This window comes from Periophthalmus magnuspinnatus, chromosome 24 (genome assembly GCF_009829125.3).
Source record: "Periophthalmus magnuspinnatus isolate fPerMag1 chromosome 24, fPerMag1.2.pri, whole genome shotgun sequence".
NCBI classification, from domain to species: Eukaryota; Metazoa; Chordata; class Actinopteri; order Gobiiformes; family Gobiidae; genus Periophthalmus; species Periophthalmus magnuspinnatus.
The window spans coordinates 23,057,778-23,077,553 of record NC_047149.1 but is presented as its reverse complement, the minus strand read 5'-3'; the positions used below and the strand labels follow the sequence as shown (position 1 = coordinate 23,077,553).

Genomic DNA, 19,776 nt, shown 5'->3' with positions numbered 1-19,776 from the left:
CATTATGTATTAAACAGATAGAAAAATAAATACAATAGTACATTTTATATTTCAAATTCTGTACATAGTGCTTTTGTTTTCAACGCTTCTGGATTTGTACAGTAGTTTAGAGAATTTATATATGAGGAAAAAAATGGGATTAGGATTAGGTTCAAGACTTTTTTTTTTTTTTTTGATGCAATACAATTTTCAAAAACACCAAAAATTACATGTTTTGCATTAAGTTGTGGGTTTGTATCAAGCTTTCTATTCATAAACAAAAGTATGTCATTGCAAAAGATGACAGAAAGAGCAAAGATAATGTACGTTTACCGTATTTTCCGCACTATAAGGCGCATCGTAATATAATGAATGGCCTATTTTAAAACAGTTTTCATATATAAACTGCTGTAGTATCTGGGGTTGTGTTATGCATCCACGAGATGGAGCTGCGCTAAAGGGAATGTCAACAAAACAGATAAGTCAGTCAGTCAAACTTTATTAACAGAAAATAAAAAAACATTCTGAAAACTTTGCTCACTCACAAAACAAGTTAATGCATCACAATATAGTAACTCTCGAAATAGTGCAAAGCAATAACAATAACTCAACGTTGTTCAAACGTTAATGTCCATATTCACAATATCTCCAGCCTTGTTTAGTTGTAAACACGTGAAAGAAACACTAAAGCTCACTTTTTCAGTTCATTCCTCATTCACAAATCCGTCGAATTCTTCCTCTTCAGTGTCTGAGTTGAACAGTTTCGCGAGCTCGGCATTTAAAGTGCCCGATTCTGTCTCGTCAAAATCACCATTATCTGTGTCGCTGCTGTTGTCTAACAGTTCAGTGACAATTCCTGCCTTCGTGGAGGCTCGGACCACAGTTGAGACTGATATATCAGCCTAGGCATCCGCAATCCATTGGCAGATTGTGGCATATGTCGCCCGGCGCTGACTCCCCGTCTCCCCGTTATTACCGCTATTACTTCGGCGACGCCTCCTGACTATGGGTGTCATAATTGACCGATATTGATCCATATATAAGGCGCATTGGATTATAAGGTGCACTGTGGGTTTTTGAGAAAATTAAAGACTTAGGTATGCCTTATAGTGTGGAAAATACGGTGAAATTTTGAAATACGGTGAAGTGAAATTTTGTCTTAATGCAAAATTTCAAAATTAGTGATGCAATCTGAAAACGTTGCATCACTATGATCTTGCAACTGCACATTTTATTCATTTTTTTCCTTACAGTTGTGAAATATATGGGAAAGAGCTCACCGCAGGACTAAAAAGCATTGCTAATGACATTAAAAGCCACTTTAATGCATGGCTTTTAATCTAAAAGTGCACAGCGGGAGAGTGTGAAGCGTTTATTATCAAGAGTATCCTTGAGGGAGCAGCTGAAGGAGAGCCACAGCAGGGGGCTATAGGGTTAGCGAATCCTGTAAAGCAAAGCAAGTGTTTAAAGGTGTCCTAATGCTGCGCTACGGCTCAAAAGCTCACAGGGTCTGCTAATGAGGAGGTAATTGTGATACTTATTAAGAGACCGACTGAAGGGCTCTCAGTGACTGCAGGAAGTTAGACAGGTTAGACTACTCATTTCACCAAAACATACTTGACAAAATGATATCTAAGATTTCACTACTTTGCCTAGTTTTTTTCTAGTTTTTACATTTTGGTGAACTTTATATTTTACTTCCTGGTTGGACATGGGAAACAGATTATACAACTGTTACCTAGCAACCATACAGAAACTGGTTCACTCAAAGGACAAAACCCCGAGCCATGAATAAAGTAATGTGGTCTGCTCCATTCAGTGCAGTGAAGAGTGCAGTGAGCGTTACACTGGAGAAACTAAACAGCTACTTCATAAGAGAATGTACCAACACCGTCGTGAGAGCAGCCCAGGACCCCAGTCTGCTGTTCATCTCCAACTCAAAGACGCTAACCACTCCTTTGAAGAAAGTGAGGTTCAGATCTGAGCCAGAGAAAAGAAATGGTTTGAGAGAGGATTTAAAGAAGCTATTTTTGTTAGGAAAGACAATCCTTCCTTGAACAAGAATGATGGTTTTAGGCATCACCTGTCCCCAATATATAACTCCATCCCCGGACCCAAAGAAAACAAAGGAAACAAAGAGAACAATAGAGTGTGCCAGTAGGACTATTATGAGTTGAATGTAGGCCATTAAGGCTGAAAGTGTAAACAATAGCTGTTTCCAGTTTCAGTGTAGTTGGCTCCTCCCTTCAGACAGATATAAGGCAGTGTCCAGCAGTAATCAGACCAGAACTGAAAAAGCGGTTTGGATGAACAAAAAAACGTCTTTACTCCTACAACTTTTTGCCCAGTTGACAGATTTAACATCGGCTTTTACTATAGCAAACAAGCAGTAAGTGAGTGTGACGTCACCCATAGCGTTCGGCTCCAGTCAAATGAAGCTCATCGAGGCTAGAGCGGTTATAGCGGTGGATTTGGAGCTGACTTCCATATTAGGAATTCCAACTGCGAGTATCATAGCAACCAACGAGCCAGTATATCTTGAGTTATGGTCAAAATAGCAAAAGAAAAATGGCAGGATCATGTAGAGCGGGTTAATACGGACATCTTAAGACTAAAATGATGAGGAACAATGCAGCAGTTACAGAGAGAGGGGCCACAGTTTTTCAATAGAAAGTGAATTGAAGCCAAGTGCGCCCATGATCACTTCCTTTGGGGGTTTAGCTGTGTCCATTTATATATACAGTCTATGGATTCGACTAATGAAAATAAATGACCTTTATTTTGTTAAATGGATGTTTAAATAGCCAGAATTATCCCTTCCTTATGTGTAAGTTATTCCCTGCATACTTTCAGGAATTTTTAAACTTTTTTTTTTCCACAAACTGCCATTTCACTGATGAAACTATGATAAATATTTACCACAGATAGAATCCCATCAGTCCAAGAAATAATCTGAAAAACATGAAAACCTGCATGTCATGTGCACTTTAAGCCACTCGGAATGGTCTGCTTGAGGGGCGGAATGTAAATGTGGGATCAGGGGATTTATAGTGATAGAAATGATCTTTAATATTGGAATTATTTATAATACACGACCAGTTAAAAGTTTGGACGCATCCTTGTTCAGTGTTTCCTTTATGTTTAGTACTTTTTACATTATAGACACACGGGAAAACATCAAATATACGTTGCCAGCTATGTGGAATTATACTTTAATTCCTCAAAGTAGCCACTCTTTGCTTTGTCGACGGCGCTGCAAACTCTTCTTGGCGGAGTCATTTCCCAGCTGTGTCAGGGTTAAGGAATGCCAAGTGTGCAAAGCCGTGATCAAAGCGTGGTTATTTTTAAAACAACTAAAATCTTATCTTATTTCTTATAATCTTTTTAGGTTGATGGAGAAAACTATGTACCCAGAGGCAACCCACTCAGACACAGGGAGAACGTGCAGATTCCATACTACGCCGCACGGAAATTCACAAGCCAGACAAGGAGTTGAACCCGAAACCTTCTTGTGGTGAGTTAAAAGAAATAACCAGTCAGCCATTATGAGTTAATCCGGTTTAATTCCCATTCCCAATCCAATTTTTGTAGTATTGTTTTTGTTATAACCTGTTGAAATGTAGTAGTTTTCCTTTAAAAGTAATTTGTACTTTATACAATTTGAAATACTGTCTTGTACCATGTGTCTTGTACAGTTTCAAACATCTTGTATTTGTTCATGTACTTATCAGCAGGTTTATGTGTGCATGTGGGCTAAAAATAGTAAGGTCATGTGAGGTAAGCAAGTACTACAGAGAAAATAAAAGTACTCTGTGTCTACATGGTTCATTTATACTGTCATTTTACTGTAGAGGTTTTCAAACTGCGGCACAGGTACCATTAATACTACTGAAGGTCTGGAGTCTACAAGTCCTGGAACAGTACTAGTTTAGTCCTGGTTTAGTCCTAGTTTAGTCCCAGTTTAGTCCTGGTTTTGTCCTGGTTTTGTCCCAGTTTAGTCCTGGTTTAGTTCTGGTTTAGTCCTGGTTTAGTCCTGGTTTAGACCTCATTTAGTCCTGGTTTAGACCTTGTTTAGTCCTGGTTTAGTCCTGGTTTAGACCTAGTTTAGTCCTGGTTTAGTCCTGGTTTAGTCCTTGTTTAGTCCTGGTTTAGTCCTGGTTTAGACCTAGTTTAGTCCTGGTTTAGTCCTGGTTTAGTCCTGGTTTAGACCTAGTTTAGTCCTGGTTTAGTCCTGGTTTAGTCCTGGTTTAGACCTGGTTTAGTCCTGGTTTAGTCCTGGTTTAGACCTGGTTTAGACCTAGTTTAGACCTAGTTTAGACCTAGTTTAGTCCTAGTTTAGTCCTGGTTTAGTCCTGGTTTAGACCTAGTTTAGTCCTGGTTTAGTCCTGGTTTAGTCCTGGTTTAGTCCTGGTTTAGTCCTAGTTTAGTCCTGGTTTAGTCCTGGTTTAGTCCTGGTTTAGTCCTAGTTTAGTCCTGGTTTAGTCCTGGTTTAGTCCTGGTTTAGTCCTGGTTTAGCTCAGAAATCAATCAAATCCAAATTCAAACTCTAAATGTAAAAATGAACAAAAATACAAACTGTTCTTGTAACTGTGAATAAATTAACAGACAATGGATCGTTAAACACACTGCATGTCATATCTGATGGTAATTTTAAAGCCATAGTATGTAACTTTATTTTTTGCCAAAAGTAATAGACTAAAACAAAAGCAAGTTTTTTCATTATACAAAAACCTGCATCATGACTCATTCCACAGTATGGCATAAAACATATTCATCTCCATGCAGAATGTTCTGGAGTGTGGCTTTAACTGTCTTTTTCCTTGGAATCATGCAGCTGAATTTCCACCTCCAGAAAATTCCTAGCACTTTAAATGTAAAAATTCTTAGTCTTGTTTTAGTCTCAAATCTGGTTTTAGTTTGTTTTATCTTACACGTTAAAAGTAAAAATGTTGAAATATCCAGTATATCATTTTAAAAAATCAAAATGTTTAATAAAGAGATGATTAAATGTATTAACAAATATATCAATACTATATTTTACCGCACTTTCAGCATCCTGTCACATTAGTCTGATCATTAAACCTCTATGTTTAAAGACTCAAAAAAAACCCACAAAAAAACCCAACCCCAAACCCCCAAAAGGTCGATATTTCTTGCATCAATGAGTCTGTAGATTTCCCTCCATAATAAAGGCTATTCATCTGTTTGAGAAAAGCAGTAACATTGTGTACTGTTTCATCATTTGTGTGTACACTGTGCAGATGGAAGACCTCGCAATCGAACAAATCAACATCTAAACAACGTAACCGGAGAAAACGCTTCTATTTGAGACGCAGTATTGGCTTCTGTTAAGGACGAACTTATTGGTAAAAGGCCCTGATTTTGATTTCTTCTCGTTCACACAAGGCAGCAAGGATCAGGCTCAATACTTAATACAGATTTTGGTCTCACTATGATCCATTTTTAGATATAAAATAGAATAAAATAGTTCTAAGAGAGTTGATTTACCTGCTGTACATGTTTTGGCTACTTCCTGTCTCTTTCCTCAGCAGAAGAAACAGGAAGGCCATTTGGGACACGAAAATAGAACATCAAAAAGAGTGTGAAGTGGAAACGGCCAAAGATCAAGATCAAGCGGCGCAGGAAACGGCGTCAGACAGTAGGGGGCGTGAGTTTCCCCTACCGCCTGACGAAAGCGCAAAAACAGCCAACGAGACACGTCACTGCAGCGTCGCTACACCGGCATGTGACGCTCTTGAGGAAGACTACAGGAAGCAGGAAGGTAAACAAACGCTAACGTATTTTAATGATGTTTTTGCAAGGATGACATAACTTTAAGTGTTCATTCTGCCTGAACATTACGCTAAAATCGTGTTAGCAGCAGTTTGTTCCGCGTAGAGCTGCCAACACCCAACGCAAATAAAACAATAGAAAAGCGACTTGACCGAAACGATGAGTATTACATTTAAAACAATGAATTGGTGACTGTAAAAAGAAGTGGATTAAGTGAGTGTGACGTCGCCCACAGAGTTCGGCTCCAGTCAAATGAAGCTAATCGAGGCTAGCAGTTATAGCGGCAAATTTGGAGCCGAGTACCACATTTGGAATTCAAACTGTGAGTATCATAGCAACCAAAGAGCCAATCCGGAGCGAGGCTGTTGAAGGTAACGCCCCTTCCTGCGAGCGCGTAGCAACTCTGTCAATCAAACCTGTTGCTAACGCTAGCGGGAACGACCTCAGCGAAAGAAGGCACCTGCTTCGTCTGTTATTAAAGTTCATATCTTGATTTACGGTCAAAATAGCGAAATAATAATGTGAGGATCATGTAGAGCGGGTTAATACGAACATTTTAAGACAAAAAACGACGAGGATCACTGCAAATTTTCAAGTAAATTGGAGCCGATGGAGCTGGAATCGCGCCCGTGCTCACTTCTTATACGGAACGCAGCGGCTAGCAGGTTAGCTAAGTTCATTTATATATAGAGTCTATGGATCTTACCCAGAATTGAAGCATCATTCAACCAATCAAATCAACCAATATTCGTCCAGAAAAGATGTATAGTGTATTTATGTTTTTACGTATGACTATTTTTAATGCCTATGTTAAATCTCTGTGTCTCTGCTGGTCTGTCTGTGTCTGTGTGTGTCTGTGTCTGTGATGTATTGCAGCTGGAACATGGAATTTCCCTTGGGATTAATAAAGTCTATCTATTTATCTATCCATAAAAAACCTTTGTTGTAGCTAGACACGAAACAATCAGCAGAGAACAGACAAAGCAGATTTTGAACGTAAGCCGTCCAGTTACCGCAAGCGTCTGACCGTGTGTACTTTGATGTTTGTTTGGATGTTTGGGGTCAGTTCATGTTTTTAGAGCTTCGTCTTGGATCCAGATAAAGACATGTCCTGTAGCCTGGTCCCACTGATCCTGTGTTTGGATGCCAGTTGGACATTTTTGCCTGATCCTGCTTTTTTGTACCTCCTTCGTTTAACTTGATAGGTGATATGGCAAGTTTGCGACACACAGCTGGGTGAAGTGTCTTGCCTAAGGACACAACAACAGCACGCGCTAGAGCCACTGCCGCTCCAATGAGACGCCTGATTTTCCCCCCGCAGTCTCCCATCCCAGCACTAAACCACGCACTGCCCTGCTTAAATACTGAGATCAGTCAAGATAAAATTGGAAGTTAAGATTGGTTTTACAAATGTTCCATCTTATTCTTATGGAATTAACAACAATAAAGTTTTAGTGATTCGAAAACGCCACTTTAAAACAAAAAAAAAAACATTTGAGTTTGTGCTACTGCTAACCATAGACTGCATATATAAATGGACATACTGTAGCTAACCTGCTAGCCACCACGTTCCAAACAGGAAGTGATCATGGGCACGTTTCCAGCTCCATCGACTCTCGCTCCAATTCACTTTACATTGAAAAATTGTCCCACTCTCTCTGTAACTGCTGCAGTGAGCCTCGTAATTTTGGTTTTCAAATGTTTATATAAACCCGCTCTACATGATCTTGGTATTTTTTAAATATTGTATCCGTAAATTAAGGTATGAACATTAATAAGAGACAAATCAGGCGCCACCTTTCCCTGAGATGTCACCCGCTGGCGTTAGCAACAGGTTTGATTGACAGCGTTGCTAAGGGCCCGCTCCCTGTTAAACTAGCGATGCGTGCAGGAAGGGGCGTTACCTTCAACGGCCTCGCTCCGGATTGGCCCTTTGGTTGCTATGATACTCGCGGTCATAACTCAACTCCAAATTAGCCGCTATAACTGCTAGCTTCGATGAACGCTACGGGGGACGTCACACTCACTTAGTCCACTTCTTTATCCATTTTTATGAACAGTTCTGACAGAGAAGACACTGAACTTTGTGTCAGTGTTTGTTTCATGTGGATACGCCCAGAAATTATCAAGATATTAGCCATAAACCAGGTGAATTTTATCTTAAACTATGGAACGAAATGGTACACTCTCCTCATCTCATGACTGGAAAACGAATTAGAAGTAAACACTTGTAGCTCTGATTCATTTGCATAAAAACAGCACTTGGAAAAAAAGGCTCCGAGAAAGATTAAGATGAGTTTTATGTTCTTGCTGAAACTTTACACAGTTCTGTATTCACAAAATGTCCCAGTGCAGTATTGAAATAATCAAAAGAGTGGGTTTTTTTTTCTCACTAACCCAAAAACAGGCAGCTTTTCATTTCAGAGCTACACATCACTATTCTCAAAATTGGAAAAGGTACATTGAAAGTCAAAGTGTTCCCCGGGGTTACCAGACTATAACCTTCTCATATTTGATAGTGAGATCTTGGTCTTGCTTGGATGTCTTTATACTACAAAAAAACAGCATCTAGTGTTAGGAAAAGTGGCTTGGAATCAGAACATAACTTGAGTAATTTGAGCTAGTTCAGACAGATCTTCTCTATCTGGAAAAAAAAAAAATGGCAAAGGGGAAGTTATTTATTCAAAATGTCAAGAATATGAGTCTTAACTATAGAGACAGACCAGGGACATTTGTACATTTTTGATCAGATGCATGTTTTGGCAGTTCAAATCCCGCTCCTATAGATGAATGCTGTTGTGTTGTTGTGTCCTTGGGCAAGACACTTAACCCACCTCGCCCCCCAGTGTCTGTGTACAGCGGTGTAGTAGACGTACTGCCTTGAAAGTGGAAAAGCGCTGTATAAATAGTGACCATTTACGGTTTATTTTAATCTCTGTGTGATCCATGGGTTTGTCCAAATGAAACAAAAACTGTCACAAAGTTCAGTGTTTTCTATGTCCAAATAAATAATGACTTTCACAATTTTTTTTTAACACAATAACCGACAAAGTGGTGCCATTTTTCACCCACAAAGACATGATTTAGGTCGTTGGATCATTAGTCTCATGTCCATCACCTAATTTTTAAATCACATTTTGAAGAAGTGTCTCAATTTAATTCAATTTGTCTTTATTTTGGACTCATGATCCATTTTTTAAACAGACCAGGACAGTGACTTTTATGTTTTAAAAAAGAGCCGCGTCAGTGTCTCCACGTGTAGGACTCAAGCGTATTGCACTGAATCATATATTTGTGAGTGACATTTTATTATTATTTCGTTTTCAGACTTATTCGACTGGAAATAAAACTGTACATTAAAGTTCTTATTGCAACAAGTGTGTTAACCCGAGCAGTGACAAACACCTCGGTCACACTAGTCCACCGCGGTCTCATAAGAAAATATCACATTTCGAACCCTTAATTTGCATAAACGCTCATTTTGTTGCAGGTGGATTCTGACGTCTGCACGTAACAGTTAAAACAATGCTGACTGATTGAAATCAAGGTTAAAAATGACCTGAGAAGTTTAGAAGAAATTTGATAGTGTATAGAAAAAGTGAACAGTAGCAGAAATATAAATTACACAAATATAATGTATAATATATTGAATGCCTTTAATTTTCAAACTGATAAAACAGAAGGATTTAAGCCGTGGTTTTGACGTAATATTGAATAGAACCAACAGCTAAAAACACAGTAACAGAATGAATAGCCAAATCATTACATAACCGAATAATCCGCAACACTGATAGAAATATATGTTTGAAATATTTTTAATGTTGACATGCTAAAAAAATGTCAAACTCGATTTCATTTATGAGTCTCTGTGTCTTATACTTGTTCTGATGCAGCTCAAAATTATTCTAAAGATATTCAGGAAAGGTTCATTTTTGTCCTGTGAACGTGACTTTTTTAGTATCGATACTTGTTCAAATGAGTATATACTATTCTGATTTATGTGCATAGCAGTTAAAAGTAGTTTTGGAAGCGATATTTAGCGATTGTGGATCATGACACTGGATATTTTAAAACACAGAGTTATATAGACCCCTGACCTCCCTCTGAAATTATGCCGTCAGATCCTAGAGCATGAATGTGACTTATTACGACTACCAGAAACTGAAGAAAATGAGTAGGGCTAGCCAGGTTAGCACCAGATTAGCATGCTTGCATAAATGGCACTGAGAAAAGCAATTAGTTGGTTGGTTTATCCCATAATGAGGTCGTCTTAATCCCATTCTACTACCAGAAACTGAAGAAACTGAGTACAGTTAGCCAGGTTAGCGGCAGGGTAACACCAGGTTAGCATCAGCAGTTAGCATGTCTTGATATAAATGACACTGATAAAAGCGATTCATTGGTGGTTGGTTTATCCCATAATGAGGTCGTCTTAATCCCATTTTACTACCAGAAACTGAAGAAACTAGAGTTAGCCAGGTTAGCATCAGGTTAGCATCAGCACTTAGCATGTCTTGATATAAATGACATTGAGAAAAGCGATTCATTGGTGGTTTATGGTTTATCCCATAATGAGGTCGTTTTAATCCCATTCTACTACCAGAAACTGAAGAAACTGAGTAGAGCTAGCCTGGGTAGCATCAGGTTAGCATCAGCACTTAGCATGTCTTGGGTAAATTACATTGAGAAAAGCGATTAGTTGGCAGTTAGTTTATCCCATAATGGGGTCGTCTTAAACTCGTTCTTTTTTCCCAAGACTAAAATGGATTATGAACAAAAGCCTTGGAAATTGCTTTTAGAGTGGCACTAAAATTAGCATATTTTAGCGGCTAATTATCTTTATGCTCAGCGGTGTTGTATCTAAATGGGTTTTTGTAAAGCATGGGGTTATTTTATGGTCCAACAGAGGTCAGCTAGGTGGCGCTGTATTTGGTTAAATGTGCAGATTAGAAGATGTTTTAGCAGCAGGAATAATCAAGAGTTCTTAGGATTTTTTTTTTAATTTTTAGCGCATTTAAAGGCACACTTTGTAACTTTTCTAATGGAGCATCCACCACCTGCTTGTTTCCATGGAGATGTTATTGCGTTGCATGTCCACAATCAATCTATCTATCTATCTATCTATCTATCTATGTATCTATCTATTTATCTATCTCTTATCAGTGGAGAAAAGTAGGTAATTCTACAAGAGTTACAAGTCAGATCTACAGAGAGGCCACACATAGTAAGAATTTATATTTTTCAAGAAACTTTTAAACAATAAAAACGGAGTTGGTAACGCTGGCCCAACCCTCCTCATTTTTTCTCTTATCCTCTGCATTTGACCCGTCCTTCAGTGGCACCAGGATGAGTGGGGGGTGTATTTGTGGGTCAATAATTAGCATGGACGTTTTTTCTTGTTTAGTGAGGAACTTTTAGTAATTTTTTGAGCCGAACGGGGTTGAATAAATAACTTCTTTCACTTAATATTGATGCAAACTAACTACTAAAGTGTTTCATTCTGCTATGTGTTTATTGCAGTTTACAATATTGTGCTGAGAACATCGATTTTGGGGGGTAAACCTGCTTTGGTAAATGGTCAGCTTTTAAGTCGTGCTTTTCCACCTTCAAGGCTCAAAGCACATCAAGGAACCACTGACCCGTTCACACCTTGTCACACACCGGTACATTGTTGTGTGTCCTCTCTTGCCTGAGAACACAACGGCCGTGTCTCAATTCGGCGGTTGCGCACTTTGAAGTACTGTTTGAGTGACCCGACCAGCGAAGGGTGCTCCTCCGCGTAGCTTCCGTCGATCGCAGACGCCGTGCCGAAATGGGACAGAGCGTACCTCGACCGCTGTCTACGCGCTTACGTGACATCGCTTACGTTACGTCGCCTAGCAATGCGTGACGGCTGCTGACTAATGACTTAAACGTGTAAAATGGACACCCAAATTACAGTTTTATTCGTAATACTTTAATATTTCACTGAAGAAGAATCAAGGTGTCGTTTTCGCAGGCATTTATTTCTGTTTAGATTGAATGAAGTAAGGAATTAATCTTTCCCTTTGAATATCAAGAGGCAAATATAACATTAGAGGTGATTTTTTCCCCCGATTGTATCTAGTATTACGTAATTGTAAGAAAATATAGCTTGTTTCTCCCGTAGAAGAAGTCACGTTTGGTGCATGATGTGATACAGAAGTGCACAAAGTCTGCTCGGATGCGCGCTTCGTTCGTGGCCAATCTCCATGGAAACGCGGGGCACATTTGTCAGACCGCATTCGTGAGGCGAATGAACCGGGACAGGCCTTCGAACGCAGCCAACGAAATGAGCAACCGTTGAATTTAGACGCGGGCAAACGACAGCATTCGTCTGTGGGAGTTGGAATTGCACCGCCGGAAATGTGACCATTGTTAAAATACATGGAAATGCAATAAACACATAGCAGAATAAAACAGTTTAGTAGTTAGTTTGCGTCAGTGTTTAGTCATAGAAGTTATTTATTCAACCATGTTTGACGATTTTTACGTCAAGAGTGGGATTCGAACCGCCGACCTTTGGATGAGTGGATGAACGCTCTACCAACTGAGCTCCTGTCGCCCCCTTTGCAGTTTCACATCACGTCTGTAGCGTAAATTTGTTTCTGTATTATCGTACTGGAGGATCTGCGCGTGAGTGTGTAGCTTGATAAGGAAAGTCAAAGCCCCTAAAGCAGCAGTCACCTATACGCCTCAAATCTCACCGTCGCTTTTATAACAGATCAATTAGAGATACCTGTATGCAGTTTTCATCTTTCTGAAAGTTTTCCAATCCCGTTGTACTGTATTGTGACAGAATGCACAGGTATGTTGTTTACCAAGACCCGAGCGAGTTATTTAAAGCCTGGAAGCAGAAACAAAACACAGGAAGTGACATTCGAGGGAAGAGCAACCACAAGGGAATTATACCTGGTGAGAAGTACCAACCAGAACACGCCTCCAGCCGCTGAACAAGGTGTTACTGAGTGAAAAAAAGCTAAGACTCTATGAAACCAACACTTTAATTAGCCTTAATAAATCATAAACAAAGCACTACGCAAACCTTAAGTCCAAACTTTAACCACTACAGATGGGACGAGACACGAGATTAGGTCCATGAGAGCGAGATAACAAGACATTTTGACAGTTTATGATGAATAAATTGTGCGATCCAGTCCTCAATTTTGGCCTCTGGATTTGAATTAATTTGATTTTATACTTTAGCCATCATTGTAGCACAGCTGTTCTCAAATTATATAACCTGTTTTTGGTCCAGTCTAAATGTAAACAAGATCCCATTCGTTCTAACGCTTAATTAAGCTACTAAACGTGGATTCTAGTTGTAGCTAGCAGCTGGAACATTTGAACAACTGAACTGTATTGTCTTAAAAACCTAGAAGAAGAAGAAGTTAACACTGTTGATAACTTGTTTGTTCATTATTTCACTTTGTTAAAGGTCCTATATTACGCAAAATTGACTCTTGTGAGCTTTACGTCGTGTTATAATGTTGTTTTCTCTTCAAAAACAGACCTGGAGTTGTGTTTTGTTTCATTCACACATGTTTGAGTAACGCTTTGTCATTTGTCTGTCTATATTTCCAAATTTCAAAACGGTCTGTTCCACCTTGTGATGTCATGACGTGGTAGTTTTCAAATTAACAGCGACCTTTTATCTTTTGGTTCAGTAGAGATTGGAATTTCCAGAGCTGAAATCATCCAAATGATTCTAGTCAAGGTGAATAAAGTTTAAAAACACAGCGGAGCACTTCCTGTATCACCACATGATGACATCACAAGGTGGAACAGAGTGTTTCAGGGTGAACTCATTCTAAATATGCAGGGTTTGTGAGTTAAACATGTGTGAATGAAATAAAACACAACCCCAGGTCTGTTTGTGATGAGGAAACAACATTATAACATAGATCAGACAATAAAGTAACGTCTTTGTTGAAGCTTTTATGAATCAAAGAAATGTGTTCTGCAAAAGGTGAGGGAGATTTCTTCAGGCTTGTCAAATGCCGTCAGCAGCTCCTCTTAAGTCCGAGCAGGTACTGGACAGATAATGCTTGGTGACCTTTCAGTTTCCAGTCCAATAGCCATGATCAGTTTGAAGTGGTTTTGCTCAGATTGAGAGCAAAACCCACCGCGCTCGATCAATACGGCTCCGTGGATGACCTTTGGCAAATATACATGCGGAATTAGCACAGAAATATAAACGCACAAGTCATTTTAAGACCCCGAGATACTTGAACTCCTCCTCATGAGACGGAGACTACCCACCCTCCTGAAGATCATTACGCATAGGTCATGAACTTTGACCGAAAAGGACAAGATCGCGGATACAAGCGGCCGAAATGTTTCCTCCGCAGGGTGACTGGGCGCTCCCTTAGAGATAGAGTGAGGAGACATCATCCTCACAAATTTACCAGGACGCTTGTTAGCTTTAGGTTAAAGATTAATCTGTTAATCTATCATCAGGATTATTCACGTCAAACTCGACAATAATAATTTTAGAAGCAAAATTATGTCTCCGGTCTGGCCTGGGAACGCCTTGGGGTCCCACCGGAGGAGCTGGAGGACGTGTCTGGGGTGAGGGAAGTCTGGGAGTCCCTGCTTAGACTGCTGCCCCCGAGACCCGGCCCCAGATTAGCGGAAGAAAACGAATGGATGGAAGTCATGTTAAATCAGGAGTCTCAAACTCACGGCCCTGGGGCATATTGCGGCCCGTGAGACGATATTTTGTGGCCCGCAGGACAATATGAAAGTTTAATGTTAGTGTGGCGTTAGCATGTTGCGTGTAGAAGCTTGTAAACCCCCAAACGCACGTTTTACTCGCGCTGTGGTTGGCTGTTTGTACTCCCGTCACAAAAGATTCAACAAATAACGATGTATATCCATAAAAATCCACAAAACAGTGATGACGTTAGAGTATATTTTAACAAAGCTTTTTTTGTGGAATACCTGATGCGGTCCAGCTTCACCCAGACTCCTGCGGCCCCCAGATAATTTGAGTTTGAGACCCCTGTTTTAAATAAAGCAATATTGACCTTATCCGGCCCCGCCCATTTTTGCCACTAAATGGAAATAAACCTTAGTAGCTCTGGAGGCTTTAAAACGGCTCTGTACTTTACTTAAGTACATTTTACAGTGATACTTTTTACTTTTACTTGCACTGCATTTGAGAGCAGTATCTGTACTTTCTGCTCCACTACATTTTTGAACTCGCCTGAAAAGTAAAAAGTTAGAGAGTTAAAGAGTTATTTTTACCATGTTTTGCTTTCGAGTTCAAGCGTCGACTTTGCGCAAACACAAATAAATACACAAAATTCTCAAGTTTTTTTTTTTCTTTATTGGATTTGTATTGTTACTGTCGACCAAAATATGTCTAATTTTGAATCAATATTACTACATTTAACCCTTTTTACTCTTAAACAGGTACTTAAATACTTTCACTTAAGTTGATTATTTCATGTGATACTTATACTTTTACTTGAGTAACTTCTGTACTTTTACTTAAGCAACAAAACTGCGTACTTCATCCACCGCTGAGGTTAACTATTGCCAATATGTTCAATTTAAATATAATTTCTATACATTCATTCATTATTCATCAATTTGAAGCTAGGTCTGTTGTTGCCATAGCAATTAAGCAACTGAAATAAAACTATAACTAATCCTGAATGGGAAAATGTCCTTACAAAAACCTTGAATCATGAATTATTTGTCTGAGATTTATAATAGTTTAAAGAGTTTAAGGACAGGACAAGGTTAAAAATGACATTGAAAGTGTAGAATTTTGATTAAATGGTGATAATTTGTATAGAAATAAGTGGACAAAAGCAGAATTATAAGCTTTGTAAATGTTAATTAGACATAAACTGATAAAAACGCAAGGATTTAAGCTGTGGTAGTGTCCTCAGCAGTGTCCTCCTCGATTTCTATACTAAGAAATAGACCTGATACTCAATACTGATACTGACACCACAATAATAATAAAAAAAACACTCTTTCTTTAGACAGTAGAATGTGATTTTCAACTTTAAATAGTAGTACTTTCTTTTCTATTCCCGCGTGGTCTTATTTCTGTGTAAACCCTCAGTCGTCCAAGTACAGTACAGAATGTGTTCAGACAAATTTACATAAACTTTGGATCGCGGTGTGACTCTGAAGTGCTGTACGTTTGCAGTTTGTTTTCTCCCCGACAAAACCCACAATGTCGATGAAACGTTCTGCACCGACAAAGACGCCTACGAAGGTTTTTTGAACTTTGAGAGAGTTTAAACGAGAGAGAAATGTGAGAAAATGTTAACGCCTGTGTAAGAAAAGTGTATAACGTGTGTGGTGAGGGGTTTTACAGCCAGAAACATAGAGAATAATTGTATACTAGTACTATTTTTACTACATGTCTTATACTTATACAGTCTAAATCTAGTCAGGAAAGTTCATTTTTGTCCTGTGAATGTGACTTTTTAGCATTGAAACCTCCTCAAATAAGTATCTAGTTTCGCTACTAGTTTTAATATCAATTAGCATTTGACTTTTGATGCTTTGACAGCTCTAGTTCTGAATGAAAGTCACGTGTCCTCACCTGTAGTACTGATGTGTGCCATAATGAGCTGTTTGTACCTTTACACACAAAAAGACTCATTATCACAGACTATAATCGGCCCTATTGAACTCTTCCCGTTCATGTTCTTTTTCTTAAGACAGTGAAAAGAGCAAAGAGCTTCCATTCTGTCTTAGTCATAACAAACATAGACATACCACACACCTGGGACGTCGTGATTTTAACAATGAACAGCAGAATTTCCAGGTCTTTAGATGTAAATTTGACAAACAGGACGCATAATTACTCCACAAACGAGGCTCTGTTTTTACATGAAATGGAAACACGTTGAATCTATTTTTTGGTTTTATTTGGGCTGTAGTCGAAGAAAGTCTTGGTCGATTAAAGACGCCGATCAGTCGACTAAAATAGAGGCGCGGTGAAAGCTTTTTTAAAACTATTATCTCGTTGATGTATCTGACCCAAACTGCACTCACGAGGCTACACCTGCAGGAGGAGACAACTATTTATGCAGAAAAAAGTACTACAGTGTATTTATATAAAGACAGCTTAATATCGAATGTATCAGTTCATCTTCTAAACCTGCAACTCTTAACAAATCTGCAAATTACTTACTTTTTGTACCCCAGACTACTCTTTTCTTTCTCATGTACACTATACGTATACTAGGATAGATTATTTCTTTATTGATAGTCTATTACTTCCTAATCTTACTTAGGTATTACTGTGTCTGACCACGCCCCCCTTGTACTTAAACTGACCTTCCGGGGCCGTGATTTTACGAGAAAGAACTGGAGACTAGATCCATTGTTGCTTATTGATGAACAATTTGTTGTAGATGTCTCTTCCAAAATCAAAACAGGACACCAGTTATACCAGACAGCACAGTATGGAAGGTAATGAGAGCACTTCTTGGGGGGAGAAATCATTTTGTTTGCAGCTTTTAAATGGAAATCTGTGAGGCAGGAAGAGAAGGACCCAGATTTTAAACACTGACAGGCAGCATGCACCATCTCCATCACCTGCACTGTATAAAAGACCTTTTGAGTTTGCAGACTAAGCTCAGTCGTCTTTGTACTCACTCGAGAAATGGCATCGCCCAACTGTCAATACTATTACTGAGCTGCAAATATGATTATTATCCATTTTTACTCGGAGCGTTCGTCTCCTGTCCGGGTCACCATGGAGTCGCAAAATGTCTTTACCAGCGACTTAAGGTTCACCGCTCCCTCTTGTCTCCTTCTCTTCTAGTAATAATAAAGTAGTTCAACAGTCTCAGTTTAGGAGAGTTTTGTTCTCCAGGCTTTCTCACTCCAGAGTCCAGTTGCTTTAAATCAGCTGTTTGCTCCTTCGATGGCCGATGGGGCATTTCTTATTTGGCACAAAAAAGGTTTAAAATGCTTTGCTGATTTATATTTGGATGGACAATTTGCTAGTTTCTCCCAACTATCATCAAAATTTGGTATTGCCTCAGCACATTTTTTTTCCGTTTTTTACATGTCAGACACCACATGCAGAGTGTTGCAGCAAAGTTCCCTCAAAAAGCTCAAGTCAACCCTGTTTACAACTCGCTTTTGGTCAAACTCACTTCAAAGGGCGTTTTGTCTCTTCTCTCTAACAGAATTTCCAATTTTGACTGTCCTTCTGTGGCTGCCATTAGATCCAAATTGGAACAAGATCTAAATTTCCCTCTTACAGATGAGGCGTGGGACTCGATTCTTGGCCAAGTTCTTTCTACATCAATGTGTACTCATCCTGCGCTCATTCAGTTTAACATCGTCCACAGAGTGTATTTGCCTCAGGTTAAACTAGGACACATTTACCACATTTACTTGCAGAAGGTGTAGCGGCTCACCTGGCACATTGTTGTCTTGTCCTTTGTTAGTTCACTTCTGGCATTCTGTCCTTCAGACTGAAGTCTCAAGTCCAACCAAACTCCAAACTAAAGCTTCTGGCCTTTGCATCTTTACTGCTAGAGAAACTATTTTACTTAAGTGGAAACATTACATCTCCCTCCTGTGCACAATGGATAAAAGACATAATGTCCTGTATGGATTTAGAACAAATGACATATACTGTTTGTGGATCAGAAACTAAATTTTATAAACTATGGCTTTGAGAAAGTCTCAACCATTTCTGCAGAGTAGCCCCGCCTCCCTCCCTCTCCATTATAATTGTATTTATTATTACACGGCTTTAAAAAAGATTTTTTACTATTATAAATTTTATTTTTAAAGTGTTATTATTATTATTATTATTATTATTAGTAGTAGTAGTAGTAGTAGTAGTAGTAGTAGTAGTAGTAGTAGTAGTAGTAGTAGTAGTAGTAGTAGTATATATATTTTTATATGTAAGCTGGTCTGTAGTTTGTTGTTTTATGTTTGTGTTTATGGGGGACATGACATCACCTTTGAAAGATTATGTCTTGTCTTTGGAAAGTTCTGAGGTTTATTGACAACATTTGCGTTAATTAGACACACACCCATGGATGTGTCGGAAGACACACCTGAAACACACTGCGTCTTTGTGTGACATCATGGGAAAGTCACCCGTGGGTGCAATTTTCAGATGCCTGAAGGTGCCACATTCATCTGTATAAACGATTATATGCAAGTATAAACAACATGGAAATGTCCAGACATCACACCGCTCAAGAAGCAGACAGGTTCTGTGTCCCAGAGGTGAATGTGCCTTGGTCCAAAATGTGCAGATCAATGTGCAAAACCCAAGAACAGAATCAAAAGACTTTGTGAAGATGCTGCTGAAGCTGGTAAGAGTGTGTCATTATCCACAGTGAAAGGAGGACTGTACCGACACGGGCTGAAAGGACAGACTGCATTACAGTCTGCAAATGCACACAGGGACAAAGACCTTCATTTTTGGAGACACGTCGTGAGGTTTGACCAAACTAAAACTGAACTGTTTGGCCATAATGAGCATCATTAGGAAAAAGGGTGAAGCCTCCAAGCCTGAGAACACCATCCCAGCTGAAATACGGGGGTGGCAGCATCATGTCGTGGGGTTGTTTTGCTGCAGGAGGGACTGGTGCACTTCACAAAACAGATGCATCATGGGCAGACCTGAAAAGGCATGTGTGAACTTGGCTCATTTACACCAGTTCTGTCTGGACAAATGGGTCAAAATTCCTGCCAACTATTGTGAGATGTTTGTGGAACGATATCCAAAACATTTGACCCATACAGTTTAAAGAAAACTGTACCAAATACTAATGAAATGTATGTAAACTTTGACTTTGAAAAACATAATGAAGAATTGTCTTTAAAATCCTTCTCACATTATCCTGGCATTTACCAAATTGAAAAAAAAAAAAAAAAAAAAAAGGTAATCCTCATTGACCTAAACCAGGAAAAATTTAGTCTGATTTCATGTCAAACAGAGAGAAAAAATACAGAGAGAAAATATACAGTGTATATAAA

The 19,776-nt window shown here is 39.1% G+C and overlaps 1 protein-coding gene across 1 annotated transcript in view; it reads right to left on the bottom strand.

Moving 5' to 3' along the window:
* Positions 1–19,776, bottom strand: part of opn8b (opsin 8, group member b) — a 71,091-nt gene that overhangs the window by 34,013 nt on the left and 17,302 nt on the right. The window lies entirely within an intron of this gene.